Here is a 17,124-nt window from a genome sequence, read left to right as displayed (position 1 = left end):
CTGCATGAATTCAAATCGTATCCTACATATTTATATATTTATATATATATATATATATAAATTAATATGCGTTGAGAATTTTCCAAGCCAGAAGCAAAAAATAAAAACTAAATTAGCGGTCGATTTCCAAGTTTGTGATGCATGCATGAGTGTAGTTAATTCTTGAGTTTGACTTATTACATCCAGAGGAAAATTATCACTTTATATATATGCGCTAATGTTATGTAAATGAATGAATATTAGGAATTGAGATGATTCAATGAACAGATCTCATGATTCCCATTTTTTTTTTTTAAAGTATATATTACATGATATCCAGTGATTTTGTCTTGACTAGATATATATAGCTAGGCTGCCAAATTCCATGACATATTGTTTAAATTTCATAGTACTGTTCGCATGCAATGAATATATATGCAAGCTCTCTTTTCTGAAAATTTTAATTATTTTCTATTTTCTAATGAACTTTCGGCCTTTTGATCATATCCGCGTAGCCTCCGAGTCAACACCGCGGCCTGGGGCTAATCCGTAATGGCCGCCAGTAGTGTGAAGAATAATGAACAGCATGGCCAGCAATCAGATATGGTGTGTTTACTATATATATGTATGTGTGTGCTTGTATTATCAATATTAAGGCCAATGGTATCAGATATACAGTGTTCTGTTACAATTATATGTAACATGGACGCTTGCTATATCACCAACATGAATAAGGCCAAATGGTTATGCTGTGTTTTGTGTAATATTATATAAGAATCGTGTATGAATATTTCTAATTAATAAGGTCATTCTTATGGCCCACAGCTTGTACGATAATTTGTAAATGTTGTGTATTAATTATAAAAGGATCGAAGTACTTCCTTTTGTATTATTATGAGTTAATTGGCCCGCATCTACTACGGAAAATAAATATTGAATATATATATATTAAAAAAACAAAAAACAAAAGTTCTAGCATTCAAGAAAGAGGTCAAGGGAATAAAAGCTAATTAATTAAGATGGTTCTTAATTATTGAAAGAAATTTGCAAACCGATCGAAGGGTGAAATTGACAAAAGTTAAATTCCAAAATATTACGTGCAAAACTTAATACTTATAAGTAGCTAGGGACTGTTTCTAATGTTATTAACCAAAAAAATATCAAGTATTAATTTCTTGAACTTGGCGTCTATTAAAACTATTATTTAGTACTTACTATATATATCCGTTTTATCTTATTTATTGCAATAACTAATGTAATGCCCTAATGGAAGGTCCAAACCATATGATCTATACTTCAAAAGTACTAATCAATAATGAAACAATTAAAACCTCACTAGAACCTTATAAAAAGAAAGAACTTCTTGATCTTCCCTGCAAGCAATGTGAGATCTCACACACCATCTATCATTATCCTTATCATATGCGGTATCACAATTGGAGTTTTTATGTTAGAAACTTTATTCCTATTTAATTATGACTTTTTTGTTTGATTTATAACTTTAACCAATAGATTGAAAAAATATATAGCTCAAGATCATATTCTAACTTTATTAGTTGCATATATATATATATGCTCTTTAATTTCCCCGGGATAAGTTGGTATTATTAATAATGGCAGATCATCAGCTATAAATTTATTACGAAACGTACCATAATTCAAAATATAAAAAGAAAAAAACAAATCAAGAGCAAGAACGAGGTTGAATGTGTGATTGAGAGCTAAAAGAGAGAAAAATAATATATGTTGGTTGATTTATAAGAAAAAAGAATTTCAGGTGTAGGATTATTAAATCAAGTTGTTTTTGTGCTTTTATTTGTGTTTTAAGGATAGTTAATTATATTAAATTTTTGGTAGAACATATATTTTCATGTGATTTTTTGAAGTGTGTAGGGTGCGCATGGTTTCAATTTTGTTAGATGGCAAGCCCTATTTTTTCCCCTTCCAGATAGGGTTGTAAATGAACCAATTCAAACGATTCCTCGCCTGATACTCACTTGGCTAAACTTGAACCGAGCTTAACTTGTGGGTAAAAAAAAAAACTCGATCGTGAAAACGGAAACCCGCTTGATTAGTAAATAACACATACTCTTTTAAACTCAATTTGACTCGGTTAAGTCTCATTAAGGCTCGCTTGTTTATGCCCAACTCGGCTCATTAACTCGACTCGATTAGAGCTCGTCCATAAATCATTGAATATATATAGTTTATTTCTATATATTAGTATTCTTACACACACATGTATGCTTCTATACACATTAAATTTAATAATAAAAACATAGTTACCTTTATAATTATTTATGTAGTTTGTAACCAAGTTATTGCCTAGTCATTTATGCCTATGTATTGAATTTAGTTCATAATTATATGTTAGTTAATAAGTACTTAATTGATTAATTATAGTAGATAGTAGATATTTTTTAATATATGTAATAGTTAGTATGTAGGATGTCTTAGTAGTTTCATATATACAATGTAGAAACCATATAAGAAATATATTCACAAAAATGTTATAATTTTATAATTCAATATAAGGTTTATATTGATGAGTTGGGACAACATCAAAAAATTAAAACGGCTTGTTTCTATATGGGTTTGAAAAGGCTATAAATACGCACGCATACATGGCTAGCAACTACCACTACTTGATTGAATAAAAATAGCCCATCCAATAACCTTCATGATTAGCCCATCCAATAGCCTTCATGATTAGCCCATCCAATAAAAGTAGTTCAGGCAGGAGATCTAAGCGGGAGATCTTGTCCTTGACAGAAGTTACTGCACTAAATGCGGAAGCATGGTATCTTGAACCAAGCGCGGGAATTCCAAAATTGAGACATTTAAAAGCCACCACGAAGGTAAATGAAGGGAGGGTGATTTTCTTACACTCAGAACTCCCACTCTCCCTTTCTTTTTATTCCTCTACAGCGAAATATTAATTTAGGTATCAGAGGTTTACCCTTGGACCTCTATGTCATGGCCAATGAGCCCCTTGAGTTGGTCGCACTAGACAATATGGGCCTAGAGAGGAGGGTGGGAATAGGCACAAGGAAGGAGCCCGAGATGAGATCGCAGCTAATATGTTTCATCACTAAGCAGCAAGATATATTTACCTAGAGTCATGCAGACATGCCTGGTATCAATAGAGGTGTTATTGAACACCATTTGAGTGTGAATCGTGATAAGAAGATCCAGTAGTAAAAGAGGAACTTTAGTGCTGAGAAGTACGCCGCAATAGAAGGAGGTGGACCGACTTCTTGCCATAAGGTTCACCTCGAATGGCAAGTGAAGGATGTGTGTTGAATTCATTGACTTGAACAAATTATATGTATAGTTAAATTCAACAATATAATACTATGAGCTAATTATTATAAAATAATATGTTTATATTATAATATTAATAGACTAATAATTTAATATATGTAAACATGCATGATAGTATTACTACCATACATAATATTATAACATGGAATTAAATACTAGAAATAAGTCTAGTATAAACTTATTAAGTTAGAAATAAGTTAGATATTAGTATAACATGCAATTAGAAACTATAGTATAAGTCTAGTATAGAAATAAGTAAATTAGATTAAATTAATAACACATAATACTAATTTACTAAAGTAAAATAACAGATAATTAGACACTATAAATAACTATAGTAGAAACAACTTAGAGACTAGCTAGTATAATATAATAATAATATATAATACTATAGTACTATAACTAACACATAATATTAATTTACTAAAGTAAAATAACAGATAATTAGACACTATAAATAACTATAGTAGAAACAACTTAGAGACTAGCTAGCTAGTATAATATAATAATAATAATATGTAATACTATAGTACTATAACAACATGTAATTAGACACTATAGTATAAGTTTAGTATAAAAATAATACCAAACAAAACACAAAGAATAATACTGCTTTTTTCAAATTTTAAAACTAAAATAATATTAACAAATTATATTCTAATAATATTTTTAACTTTATAATACTTTTATTCAACTTTTTTTCTATCATTTTTCAAAATCCAATCAAATATCTTAAATAAAACCGTTTCATTACTATTCACAAATCATTTTACTACTATTCATAGAATGCTCATCTCATCTCACTTTTGGCCAAACAAGCCCTTAGAATTTATCTCTGTGTTGTATCTGTTGTAAATATTAATCTTTAGTTTCTATTATTATCAAAACATCAAAATAGGAAAAACCCTAGGCACCTCTTTCCCACTCCCCCCTCCCTTCTCTCTCTCTCTCTCTCTCTCTCTCTCTCTCTCTCTCTCTCTCTAATAAAAAATCAAGGGCTCCAGACCTAATTTTTGTTAGAGGGAAGGACTTGGCCTTCTCCTCCTCCTCCCTCTCTTTCCCCCTCCTTCCATTCACCGACATTGTCTATCAATATTTCTTTTACTTAGTTTTATTTTATTTTCTTCAAGGTAGAAAAAGATAGATCTGTAATTTTCCGACAACTCCCGAGAGACACGCGACACAAGCAGATTTACAAGTCGAAAATCGTTCAGAGGAAAGTGGTGGTTTTGCGAAAATCACTGCGCGCGATTCTCACGGGCCACCCACATTTGCATGTGGTCCTCATGCGCCACCCCTTCTGGCAGCTCTTTTTGACATATGCCAGATCAACGAACTTGCCACTACCAGACCTTTCAGATCTAACATTTGTGGTTGAAAAAAGACAAGTGTATTGCATTCTCAAGCCATCATAGATTTTGTAGTCTAACAGAGTTGGTTCAAACTATAATCCGTCTTTTTTCGCATCTATCTTACTTCTTGGGCCATCATAGATTTCGTAGTTTAATAGAGTTGGGTCTAAACTGTAATCCATCATTTTTCAAATCTATCTCATGACTTTCCTTTTTAGTTTCCTTATTATTAATTAAAATTAAAAAAAATAGTTCGTCTTTCATACGTTTATCTGTAGAGGTTGAGTCCTCTCTTTCTATGAATAGTGATGTTGAATCTCTGTATATTTAGACAAAAAGGGTTGTCTTTTGGACGTTTGTCTGTAGACAGTGTCAGCAACAGTGAAGACCAAACCAGTGACAAAAAGAAATTGTATATTGTTGGAGCTCTAAATGCATTATTTTGATTTATAAAGTCATGTTTGATATAGGGATATCCTAGAATATATTCGGTAATGAATGTAATTTTTTTTTATGAATGAATAGAGACAATTTCCCTAAACAAAGTAAAAAAATAAAAAATAAATAAAAAGACGTCAATAGGCATTAGTCTTGTAATCTTATATATATTGAGTCTGAAAAAACAAAAAGAAGAATTCGGATTAATTAATTGGTATCCCTGCCGTCCTCCCACTTCATATTTTTAAACCATATATTTTTGTAGCAACAGTGAAAGACTTCATTACATTATTAATTTGAGTCTCATCAGATTATGAGATACATACTCTTATTTACTAAATACGATGGCATTCTTCAATTAGCATGACTGCCATATTTCACCATTGAAAACTTGAAAAAAAAAATATTAACTTACAATTCTAGCTCTTATAACTATTTTATAATATTTATCTAAAATTGAAAGTAGCTTTAGAAATTGAAATTCATTTTTAATGCAGTAGCATGCAGATTGCATTGATTGATTAATTAATGAATTTTAAAATATTTATTAAAATAGTTGTAAGTATCATTTCCCATACTGATCAGTACTTCTTATATATGCGAGGTTGGATTGAAACCAATTATTTTAGCACAGAAGCGTTACATGTAAGGTGCATATTTTGATAGTATTACAGAAATTAAGAGATTTTATAAAAATAAATCTATAAACTAACATGATCATGTCTTATAATACGTTATATCTATTTTATAATAAAAATAATTTTAACTAAGTCAATTTAAAAGTTTACTTTTATAGAATCTCGTTAATTTTAATTAAAGTGAACCTTTTCATGCTTAGCAAACCAAGCAATATTACTTGAAGTATTTTCTTTCTTGTTTCTATTTTTCAAATATTTTTTATACCCCTTTAAACATTTTAAGAAAAAATTTGCTCAAACTCATAATTAAAAAATTATTTCATTAATTATTAAGTAAAAATAATTATAAAAAAAAAAAAACCATTTGGTAGCTTTTTTCGATAGCCACTCCCGGTCATCAAAGTCTCATTTTACTTTATTTTATGGAAAATACTACTCTCACCAAGTAATGTGACCCATTTTTGTACTGAATTTTTAATAAAATAAAAATAAAATAAAATAAAAAAAGCCAAACGGCTTTATCAAGACCCATCCTCGGGTGCAGTACTGCTCATTACTTAAAGTAAAGGGTTAAAGTCATCATCCAGAATTTGTACTCATGAATTCTCTTCTTATTTTATTTTTATTTTATTTAGTGAATAAGTAAGTATATTTTTAAGAAATAATAATATATTCTATTAGTTTATTTTCTCATTTTGATTATCCATGTATTTAATTTTTTATAATATTTTTTACTTAATAATTAAAGAAGTGACTACTAATATATTGATATTTTTTTAAAAAAGAAATTAATATTGTTTAAAAAATGTGAAAAAAGAAAAAATAATAATAATTTAACCTAAAAGGCACTTCTAGAGGACCGCTAAGAGCCACCTTAGCAGTATCTATTTTTTTTTAATAATATTGTAAATTTATTTTTAAGTGTTTAAGAATATCAAAAAATATATACACAAATAAAAATAAAAAGACATTTAACATTAATATATAAGTCGGAGGTAAGTTTCTTGTACGTACATGAGCAGGAGGAACGTACATTTTGGTTCAATATATAAGCATGAGGTTACGAGGAACCTAACCAACTGTACAATTTTTTCATTTACGTATATATTTTTTGTATATTAGTTTTGTGCAAATTAATATACAAGAAGGTTCTTGCACATTGTTTTGTAAATAAAAAATAATAGGTTGAGGAAAAATAATAATTTGAAAATAATTAATTTAAATAAAAATTAAATTATTAATTATTATATAATTAATGTAATTGTAAAATATAAAAATAAGGTATGCCTGGAATGACTTTAATTTTATGTAAAATATATAGTTTTAATTAAATTTTAAAATGATTTTAATGTAACCAATTCCATTGGTCCTAGCACGAGAAAGATTCTATAGTACTGCTGGAAAAGACGTTTTGCTTCAATCGGTACTGCCAAGGAAAATTAGCATATCTATAGTACTGTCATTTTTTGGCTTCTCTGACTCGACCAGATTTCTGTCAGTTCCTGACCACGTTTGAAAGCTCTCGTTTACAAGGATAATGCTACATATATATTATTTAACGTGTAAATATTACATAATTATTTTAAAAAAAAATATGATCTATAATTAAAAAATTAATTTTTTTATATTGATCTTATATTAATTTACTTTTTTTTCAAAAAACTATATGACGTTTGTACAACCACGACTATAAATATCATTTTTACATCGTGTCTAATATTTTGATCACCCTCTCCAATAAAGCATTTTCAATACATTCTCTATCCTATCTTTTACAGTATATTATTAAAATTTGATGAACAGAATCTTCTATATGTAGATAGATCATTGTAGTAAAATATATAATATTTTTAAAATACAAAATTAAATGGAATAGCATTTTAAGAACATTTTTTATATTTAAAAAAAAAATACATTTTACAAGAGCTATTGGGAGTACTCTTATATTTTCTTATCCCAGATCTTACATCCTTATGTGATTATGTAATTTTTTTTCTCTTATGGAAGATCACTATTTGCATCAATTTTTTTATTTTTTTATTTTTTTTATTTTTTTGTAAATAGTTATTTGCAATGATTATACATATTACTCATATGCACCTTGTATATAGCTTGCAACGATAAAATATCGTTGCTAAAAGTTACAAGTTGCAACGGAAAACATTTTGTTGCAACTAACATTTTCCGAGGCGGGATTTGCGAGAGTTGAATAACGAAATTTCATTGTAGTCTTTGGCAACGACAATTTGACTTATACCAATGGTTTTTTTCTTGCAATAAGCTACCGATTCTATTGTAGTGAATTGGTGTGTGTAATATGTGATATCTCTATTTTACATGTATTTTTATTGAATGATTTTATTTAAATTATTATAATTAGTGATTTTCTTATTTTAAATTAAATGTGATTTTTGCAATATTATTTTATGATTTTTAAGTTGTGAAATTATTTTAATATGTTTTCTTGTTATTTATTATTTAAACTGTTCTTTAATTTAAATTAGTTTATTTTTGGGCTTTAAAATTATTGTGTTTTTAGATTTTATTATTTTATTTTATTTAATCACTGCGTTTGAATTATTTTATTTAACTTGTTATTTTAGAAATAATTTTCGTTGGATCAGTTTCTTGACCCAAGTTGTGAGGGTTAGACCTCATTTCTTTTTATTCCTTTTTCTTTTTCCCTTTTTCTTTTTTCTCATTTTCCTTCTCTTTTTCTTCTTTGCGCCCATTTCCTTCGTCAGCCCCTAGCACTACCGTTGTGCTGCCATGTGTCTCACCACCCATCTCATTCTCTTCCCCTCCGGCTGGTGATCATTCCCTAGCCACCACGCATGGCTGGATGCCATGGCCCATTTTCCTTCCAGCTCCATCGTGCACCGCCCATTGCTGTTGCCGTTGCTTCCATTTTCTTCCCCACTCACTGGCGACCTCACCCCTCCATTTTCAACACCCCAAATGCCGCCATTAACCGCCACGAGTACCACCCAAGCCGCATGGTTTTGTGCTCCCTGTGCTGTCGTGCCTCCTCCGTTGGCTATCACTTATTCACCATATCATCACCAGCATTCCAACTACCTAATTCACCCAACCCCAGCTCCGATTCGTCACCGGTGAAACTCAGCCAACCCACTTTTCTTTTTGGGCTTTTTGGCTTTCAACCGCCATTTTCACCGCCACCCACGACCAACCACCACTTCTATTAACTTCATCAACACCCTTAAGCCCTACCCTAGCATTTCCTAGTTTTCGTTTGTTCCTATTCAAAAATGGGTATTTTGTGACCCACGGCCATAGTGCATTTTGCACTATTATATTGCTTTGCCACCACCTTTTGCAGCTCATTGATAATTCAAAAAATATTTTATAGCACTATAAGTATTTTCCAAACTCACTTTTAGATTTAAATATATTATTACTTTTACAATAAATTGTGATTGATTGGTTATGCCGGATTGAGTCCGAGGAGTCAGGGGTCTGATGGATTTGAGGATTAAGTTATTTATGTTTGCATGATTTGGACTGTTGGATTTTTTGTATCATGTCATTTACATTGCATGGTGCATGCATATACATGTGTTGGAAATTGAAAATTGGGTTTTTATGAGTTAAATGGATTTTTGGGTGCGTGTGTATTATGACCCCAAGTCGAGATGAGGCATTATCTCGGTGGAGCTCCTCTAGTCACTCGGGAGCGAAAAATACTGAGTGACATCCACTGGGTTGTCGCTGGGCGACAACTGGCTTGGACGATACAGTAACGTTGTCGGCCGACTCCGTGGTCCCTCGGCTGGCGGGGACTAGAGGATGCCTGGTCATGGTACACGCCAGGTGCAGAGCTGGGTATCGCTCGTGTAGATGTCACATGCGTAGTCGTTACCTGTGGTGTAGCATAGGAGCCAGAGTGTGCGGATGATCCCTAGAGGAGATCATGGTGCATACAATAAAATGGAAACTGGTCTTGATATTGGATAAGGGCCATTTTCTCAGTTTGATTAAAAGATATTTGTGGGCCATTTTCTAGAAAAATGGTCGGATTTTTATAAGTGGATTTTCGTGAACTATTTTCCCTTATTTTTTGTCATTATCTGGGATAATGACGAGTAATTGTTTTAAAGGAATTTATTGTGGGCCAAAAATGAGATTTTTGGCGTGCGTTGGAAAAATGTTTATTTAGGAAGAAGATCATTTTTGAATCTCATGTATATGACATCCTGTTCATACATATTGTTGAACTTTAATATATTTTTTATCTTGTAGGTGTTTGGATTATTACTCACCTGCGGTACCGTCTTTAGTACCGTAAACTTTGATGCAGATGAAGAGGAGGTGGCTCTACCAGAGGACTGATTGGAGTTTTGCTTGTATTATTTGGAAATTATTTCATTACCTTTAAATTATGTATTTTGATTTTATAATGTTACTAAAAATTGTAATACTTTTGAAATAATTCTATTTAAGTGAAATTATATTTAAAATTTCTGGTACTTAGTTGGTTGACTTTAATTTAACCGCTACGACTTTTGTTCACACATGTTGCTTGTGCACGCACTTGGCACTTAGTGATAGGATGTGTGACCCATGTTTTCATTATCCTGATGCCTCAATTTCCACGTGTCCGTACGTGGAAGTTGGGAACATCACATAATATAGAACATAAGTGCATTAATTATTAATTATTGTCTTAGAGGAGCTTGCCATGAAGCAACCCATATATTTTTTAAAAATATTGTTATTGTAAATTGTAATCATGTCCTCTATTGAATATTTTGTCTTGTTTTAAGGAGATGTTTGGTAACCTTTTTCATCTCATCCCATTTCATATAATCTTATGATCATCTAATCTCATTTATTTTCCTTTCCAAATATAACTCATACAAATACTTTTAAATTAATCATTATAGCTTTTATAAATTTCTAAATAAAATATTAAAAATATTAAAAGCCTACCAAGGAATACTGTAATTATTGACCAAATTAGAAAAAAAAAATAATATAAAAAAAACACTTGTAAAAGAAGCTCAAAGCCTATTACTTAGGCCAAATTACCGGCAATCCCAATTAGGAGTGTTCAACCGAATATCAGATCGGGTATCTAAGTATGCCCAACCCCGAACCTGGGTTTCCAACCCTGGCCGAGTATGCCCGGGTTATGACCCAGTTCGGAACCCGGATTAATCCAGATTTTTACAACCCAAAAATCCAAATTCTGGCCTATATGAAGTTTTTTTTTTAAATAAAGTCCATAGTTCCCTTTAAAAGCCTATTTGTTTTGAAAAAATAAATGCCTATATCATATTATAGACTTTTCAAGAAAAATCCTTGTTGAATAGCGAAATTCCCTTTAGTAAAAGCCTATATTTAATAATAATAAAACTTGTTGAAAATCATAATTTTTTTTTTAATAAAAGCCTATATTTTATGAAAAAAATTTCAAAGTCATATTAAAAAGCATAATACTAACACTATCTAGAATAATAAAAATATATAAACATGAAAAACTAAAATGCATGCAATCCACTACATATTACATTATTTTGTTATTTATATATTATATTACAAAATTATAATATATGAATTACAAATCATTAGCATGGTCTTTTATCAATGATTTAATTTCACATCAAGTAGCAACTTCAAGTGATCTGACTGAAAGAGATCCTGCACAAAACAAAAATTTTTAATAATTAGAAAAGCTATGTAGTCTTTAATCTCACACCAAAAATGTAAGGCCAAAATTGTTGATGAGAACAAAATTTACCTTAAAGGTTGATAAAGCATAGCCAGCAAAAGCTAATATCTGAAACGAAAACAAACTCTGTTTTGAACTATAACCAAATCAAATATTTGGAAATTTGACAGGAAAAACATGCCATAATAAACCAAATCAAACATGTTACAACATAATCTTCTCTCATGGTACTAGCAACGTCCAAGAGGCAAACATAATTAACACTATATAATGCATTGACAATCCAAGTGGCCGGGCTTGAGAGTTGTAGCTCACGCAGAGCCTTTTTTTAAGGTAAAATAAGATTTTATTTGATCAAGTAAATAGGCCATTAGTATCAACTAAGCTATGTCAAGGAATACAAAACAGATGTACTCAAGCTTGAATCCAATTTTGTTTGTAAAGTTCCTGATCTTACATATTGCAGAACTTTAACCAGTCCCCAACACTAGCTCATCAAACAACTACACGAGGCATTGAGAAGAAATTTTTGTTATCTTTTAAAAAGCCAAACAAGACCATGTGCATATCCAAAATTGAGAACAATCAGTCCTTTCCCTTAAATCCCGATTTGAAGATTTCAATCAAACTACTTTCACGCAATTTTCTCTTTGACAAGATATAAAAAGAACGGAAACTTAAATTAAAAAAAAAAAATTATACTTTAATTATTTTTTCTATGTTTCTCTCCTTCACAGACAGCACAAATGCTACAGAACCCAGAAAGAAAAACAACCCATATTTAAAAAAAAAAAAAAAAAAAAAAAAAAAAAAAGAAAAAAGAGCAGATTGAGCCAAATTTTTATTTTTATTTATTTCATAATTGTCAACAGTTTTATTTTTTTGTTTCTTTTCTGCATACAAACATCACTACAGCAAACTTAGATTCCCAAACACATGCAATTACAAACATAGCTCTCTTCACATGGGTTTGTTGTGAAATTTCGTGATCTCCATTTCTCATTGTTTTCAGAGTTTTACTTGGTAGCCATGTGTCTCCAGCTTCCACAATTTGTTTATTAGGTTCTTTTGAGCTTGGATCAGAAGCAAGCTAAACAGATCTGTTATTTATTTTTTCTGTTTGTATACATAGCATCAAACCCATTCTTTAACAATTCTTCATATCTAAACACATTCTTCCAAATAATAATAACCCAAGGCTCTAGCATTTTGTAGCTAAACAGATCTAAATAGAATACTCCTCAAACATTTACATTCAAACAGATCTAACCCATAAAAATACTCAAACATTTTCATAAAAAAAAATCCCAAAATCAACAAAGAGAGAACACAACAGAGGGAAGAAAGAACACATACCCAAACGAAAATACGTTCCAATCTCTTGGATCCCAAGCTCAAGCACTTCCACCGTTTGGCATCGCAAATAGCAAAGTGAGAGATAGAGCAGATGAGAGAGTGATTTCGGGAGGGGCTAGGACATCGCAAAGGCAGAGCGCAAAGAGAGAGAGAGAGAGAGAGAGGAAATTGGGGGAGGGAGGCATAGGGCATCGCACTTCGCAGAGCACAGAGAGAGTTAGAGAGAGAGATAGGAGGGAAGTCTTGCTCTCGGGTGAGACGAAATCTGGGGGGGGGGTGGGAATCAATGATTCAATAGCTTTTTTTTCGTTTTATAAAACCCTGGTCCCAGATTTACAATCCTGTACCCGAACCTTCATCCAGTTTTTAAAATCCGGGTTTCGGGCTGGTCTGGGTAAAACCCAGACTAGATGAACAGTCATAAATCCCATAAAAAAAAAACTCTATTTACACACGGGGGTGGGGAACCTCCCGTGTACACATACAGCCATGTGTAATAATGAAATGGGGCATTTTATTATTACACAACCTAGTTGAATGTAGCTGGGTTCAGTTCTCTCCTCAGTGCAAGCTTCCTGGGTTGAAGAGAGTGTGAAGACAACGCAGAGAAGAGAACCACAAAGACGACGTAGAGAAGAGAACCACGACGACTAACAGTACCTCTCTTCTTCCCATTATTTGCATCTGAAACCTCATCTTCTTTTTTTTTCTTTTTCTTTTTGCTTCTTCTCATCTGCACCCATTTTGCATACCCACGGAACAAATTAGGCTTCAAGAGCAAGCTTCCCCACAAACGACCACGAAGACGAAAGGTACATCTCATCATCCCCTTCTTCGCATCTGACCTCATCTTCTTCTAATTTTTTTTTCCACCTGATTTCTAAATTTCGAAACCCTAACCCTAAATCTAAACAATGGCAAAGATTTGGGACTCGTTGGAGTTGGGTATATGAGATGAGACCTAGAATTCATCTTGAAGCTGAAATGTGGAGAAAGATTTCAAACTACTCCTTTTTCTTTAAATTGCACCATATAAACTATTAAAATTGGCAATTTACATCATAAACCTTACAATTTTTACTCTCAGCACTTCATATATATTGCGCACCTATACCTATATGATCATGAATATGTTTATCACGTACGTTATTAATGATGTTACTAATTAGTGATTATTGGAATATATAATTCTTGACTTTTAAATTATATATATAATTGAATTGGGGTTCGTATTAATTGTTTTTATTTAGGAGGGTATGTAAAGTTGATTTGATTCATGAGAAGTGAAGATATTTGCTTCAATCTTGGGAGATGGTTTGGTAAATTTGGGAGCTGCTAGCTAGATCATGTGAGACCTCTCGTGCTTCCGTTGCACAACTTTTGGCTAAATGCTTGCTAATTCGATTACATTGATATATGGGGACTTCAAAAGTGAATCCTGGCCGCATGCCTAGTTTTGGATATATGTTTCATTAGCTAGAAATCATGATGTTAAGTTTGTTTATGGTTTTTCTTGCCATATGATTCTGTTTTTAAATATGGTTTATGATTATGCTATCATTTGCAAACTTAATTTAGAATTAATAGAGAAGACATATTCACTCTTATAAAGAATAGAATAGTTTGGCTGATGCTTTAGCAAACTTAAGAGTTACTACTATATATACATGCTTCTTTTTACTTAGTTGTTCACTTAACAAAACTTATATTGGATTTATGTTTTGTATCATGCAGGACTCCCTCACTTTAGAATAGTTTGGTTGGTGCTTGTTATACGTGAAGCTAAAATAAGACATTCACACACACTACTCCGAGTGTATTGGGCTTTTGCATTTGTTGTAGCATGTTAATTGGTAGTCTGTAAGTGATTTCATATTAGTGTTAGAAGTTAGTTGCTATGTGTATGTAACGTTGTTTATATGTTAGTTTTACCTTTCTACTATGTAGATTGCACCTGGTAACAGGACTAAAACCACAAAATTCTACTATGTTAGTTTTACCTTTCTATATGTTTATGTGTATGTAACGTTGTCATATGGATGAACCCTGAGGGCATTTGAATCCATTTATGAATTGTTTCATGCTTTTGATGTGTAATCAGTCTATATGATATCCAAGTCTGCATAGGATATACATGAATGAAAAGTGAACAATTCTTTTTTTTTTTTTTATATTTTTTTTAAGTTATGCTACTCAGGTTTCAGGATGCTCCCCATCTAGGATATGTAGAATGAGAAATAAATAATCATTTTTTCTCCTAGTATATTTTGCCTAGGTTTCTTTGACCAAAAAAGTAATAAAAGATTAATGCAATAAAAAAGATGTGTTAGCGGTCACTTTTTCTCCTTCATTATTACTTTAGTTCTTTGTTTATTCTACATTTCATAGAACCACTTTTTTACGTCTTCTTCCCACAGCTCCACATACCCCTCATCTAGAGAATCCTGCAAGGTCAACTATCTTGAGCATGGAAATGATACAGCTTTTACCTATAAAATTGAGTTCCAAAAGTTACAACAAACCATACATATCTTGCAGGTTGTTTGGTTTCCCTACCCTAAATCAACATGTTCATTTCATTACAGCTTTGGATGTAATGTCAAGAGACCATACATATCCAACAATTACAGCCCTTGAATGTTGCGACCAAAAATTCAAACAAGTAAATTACATATTTGCTTCACAATGGATTTGGCTGGAACCTAGCATATAATATCCAAAATATAATATCAACAATTTGTATCCTAGGAAACATTAAAACAAGTTGGTGCTAATTACAAGGTTCAAGCTTTTCAACCAAACTATCCAATGTATCCATCAAATCTTGGTCTCCGCTGAAAATCTGAAATTGATGTTTAGTAACCGTGGGATTGTGTGCAAGCTCTTGTGCACCTGTGGACAACAAATCAACCCACTATTCAAATGGTGCCATTGCTACGAAATGGAAAATATCCAAAAGAAATTTAATTGAGCCTTAAAAATTAAGGAAAAACATGGTAATATCCAAAAGAAAAAAATAAGCTGAAAAATAAGAAGGGGGTGGGGGAGCAGAGTTAAAATCAATCCAACTATCAAAGGGACCACAAGTAAATGCAACACAATTCTTATTGTTTGTATGCCTTGCATGTATCTTGTACTGTGTGCCTAAGATTTTCTTTACTCATTTTAACCATTAAATAAAGTTGTAAAAACTGAGATAAAGCATTAATAACTTACCAGCACCAATAAACACTCAAGGTTAAGAACTAAGAATGCGAACTAACATTAGTAATGTTGGCCGCATATATTATGTGCTTGTACATATTAATTATTGAACTCACAATTTACTAATATTGAACTTAAAAGTCACTGAGGTTGCACTAGTTGTGATCCATCCACCCCAAATTTAACCGATTGTGATCCATCCAACTGGAGAGAGGCATATCAAATAATTACCAAAACACCTAATCCATCAAAACCAACCCATTCAGTCTATTTCACACAAGTTCAATTAATTAATTTTCACACAAATCTCCATGAAGCAGTCTCCATCAAAAGAATAAGGCAATCCTCAAGACCAAAACACCTAATCCATCAAAACCAACCCATTCAGGCTATAAACTACACCTGTTTGCGACGCTCATCCTAGCTTTAGTTTGCAATGACAAAACCAAAGAACGAATAAATGAGAAAACTGATGACATTTGAACTTAAGGAGATAATAATAAAACCATCATTGGGTGAGCAAGGGGAGATATTCCAGATAAACTAATGGAAACTGATGGTTTCGTAAAAATTTTGGTGCGAATAAAACTAACAAACGAGAGGGAAATTAATAACAATGTGCAAAAATAGTTTTATAGATGAATGGAAAAAAAAAAAAAAAAAGCGCCCCAAACTCACTGTTTTGGAGAGGTTCACGGGAAGATACTCACCGTTTTTCAACTTGTCTCCAACACTTTTGATTTTTTCTACAGATTCTTCCGACCAGGATGGATTTTAGGGCTACTGGGTCGATTTCCTTTTCATTCAATTTTGGCGCTGGGTTCGATTTACCTCTCTCCAGTTTGAAATTGTTTTAATCACGTTTTTGTCTTCTTCTTTTTTTAATTATTATTTAATGGCTGACCGACGTCAACGTGTGCGCAAAAGGTGCACAAGACGTGTACCTATAGCAGTATTGTTTCTTAGGAAGACCGAGAGGAGACTTCAAATTAAGGCAGCTGTTGTGGGTAGGAGAAAACAGGCCTGTTGAAATGGATATGATGGGATCAATACTGCTACTAATCCGCCTTTGCAACCGGTGACATTGCAATCTCTTGCTTCCTTTAGTATAATAGAGGTATAACCTTAGCTCCATGGTATC

At 31.9% G+C, this 17,124-nt stretch overlaps 2 long non-coding RNA genes across 2 annotated transcripts; one reads left to right on the top strand and one right to left on the bottom strand.

Moving 5' to 3' along the window:
* Positions 1-11,254: 11,254 nt before the first annotated feature.
* LOC122297511 lies at positions 11,255-13,058 on the bottom strand. Its single transcript, XR_006238802.1, has 3 exons — positions 12,780-13,058; positions 11,493-11,531; positions 11,255-11,392 (listed from the first exon to the last, which is right to left on the bottom strand). It is a non-coding gene; the product is annotated as an uncharacterized LOC122297511 (long non-coding RNA).
* Positions 13,059-13,113: 55 nt separating this feature from the next.
* On the top strand, positions 13,114-14,876 carry LOC122297512. The gene is made up of 2 exons (XR_006238803.1): positions 13,114-13,591; positions 14,514-14,876. It is a non-coding gene; the product is annotated as an uncharacterized LOC122297512 (long non-coding RNA).
* Positions 14,877-17,124: the final 2,248 nt, after the last annotated feature.

Source organism: Carya illinoinensis, chromosome 15 (assembly GCF_018687715.1).
Source record: "Carya illinoinensis cultivar Pawnee chromosome 15, C.illinoinensisPawnee_v1, whole genome shotgun sequence".
Taxonomy (NCBI): Eukaryota; Viridiplantae; Streptophyta; class Magnoliopsida; order Fagales; family Juglandaceae; genus Carya; species Carya illinoinensis.
This window is presented reverse-complemented; position numbering and strand designations above follow the sequence as displayed.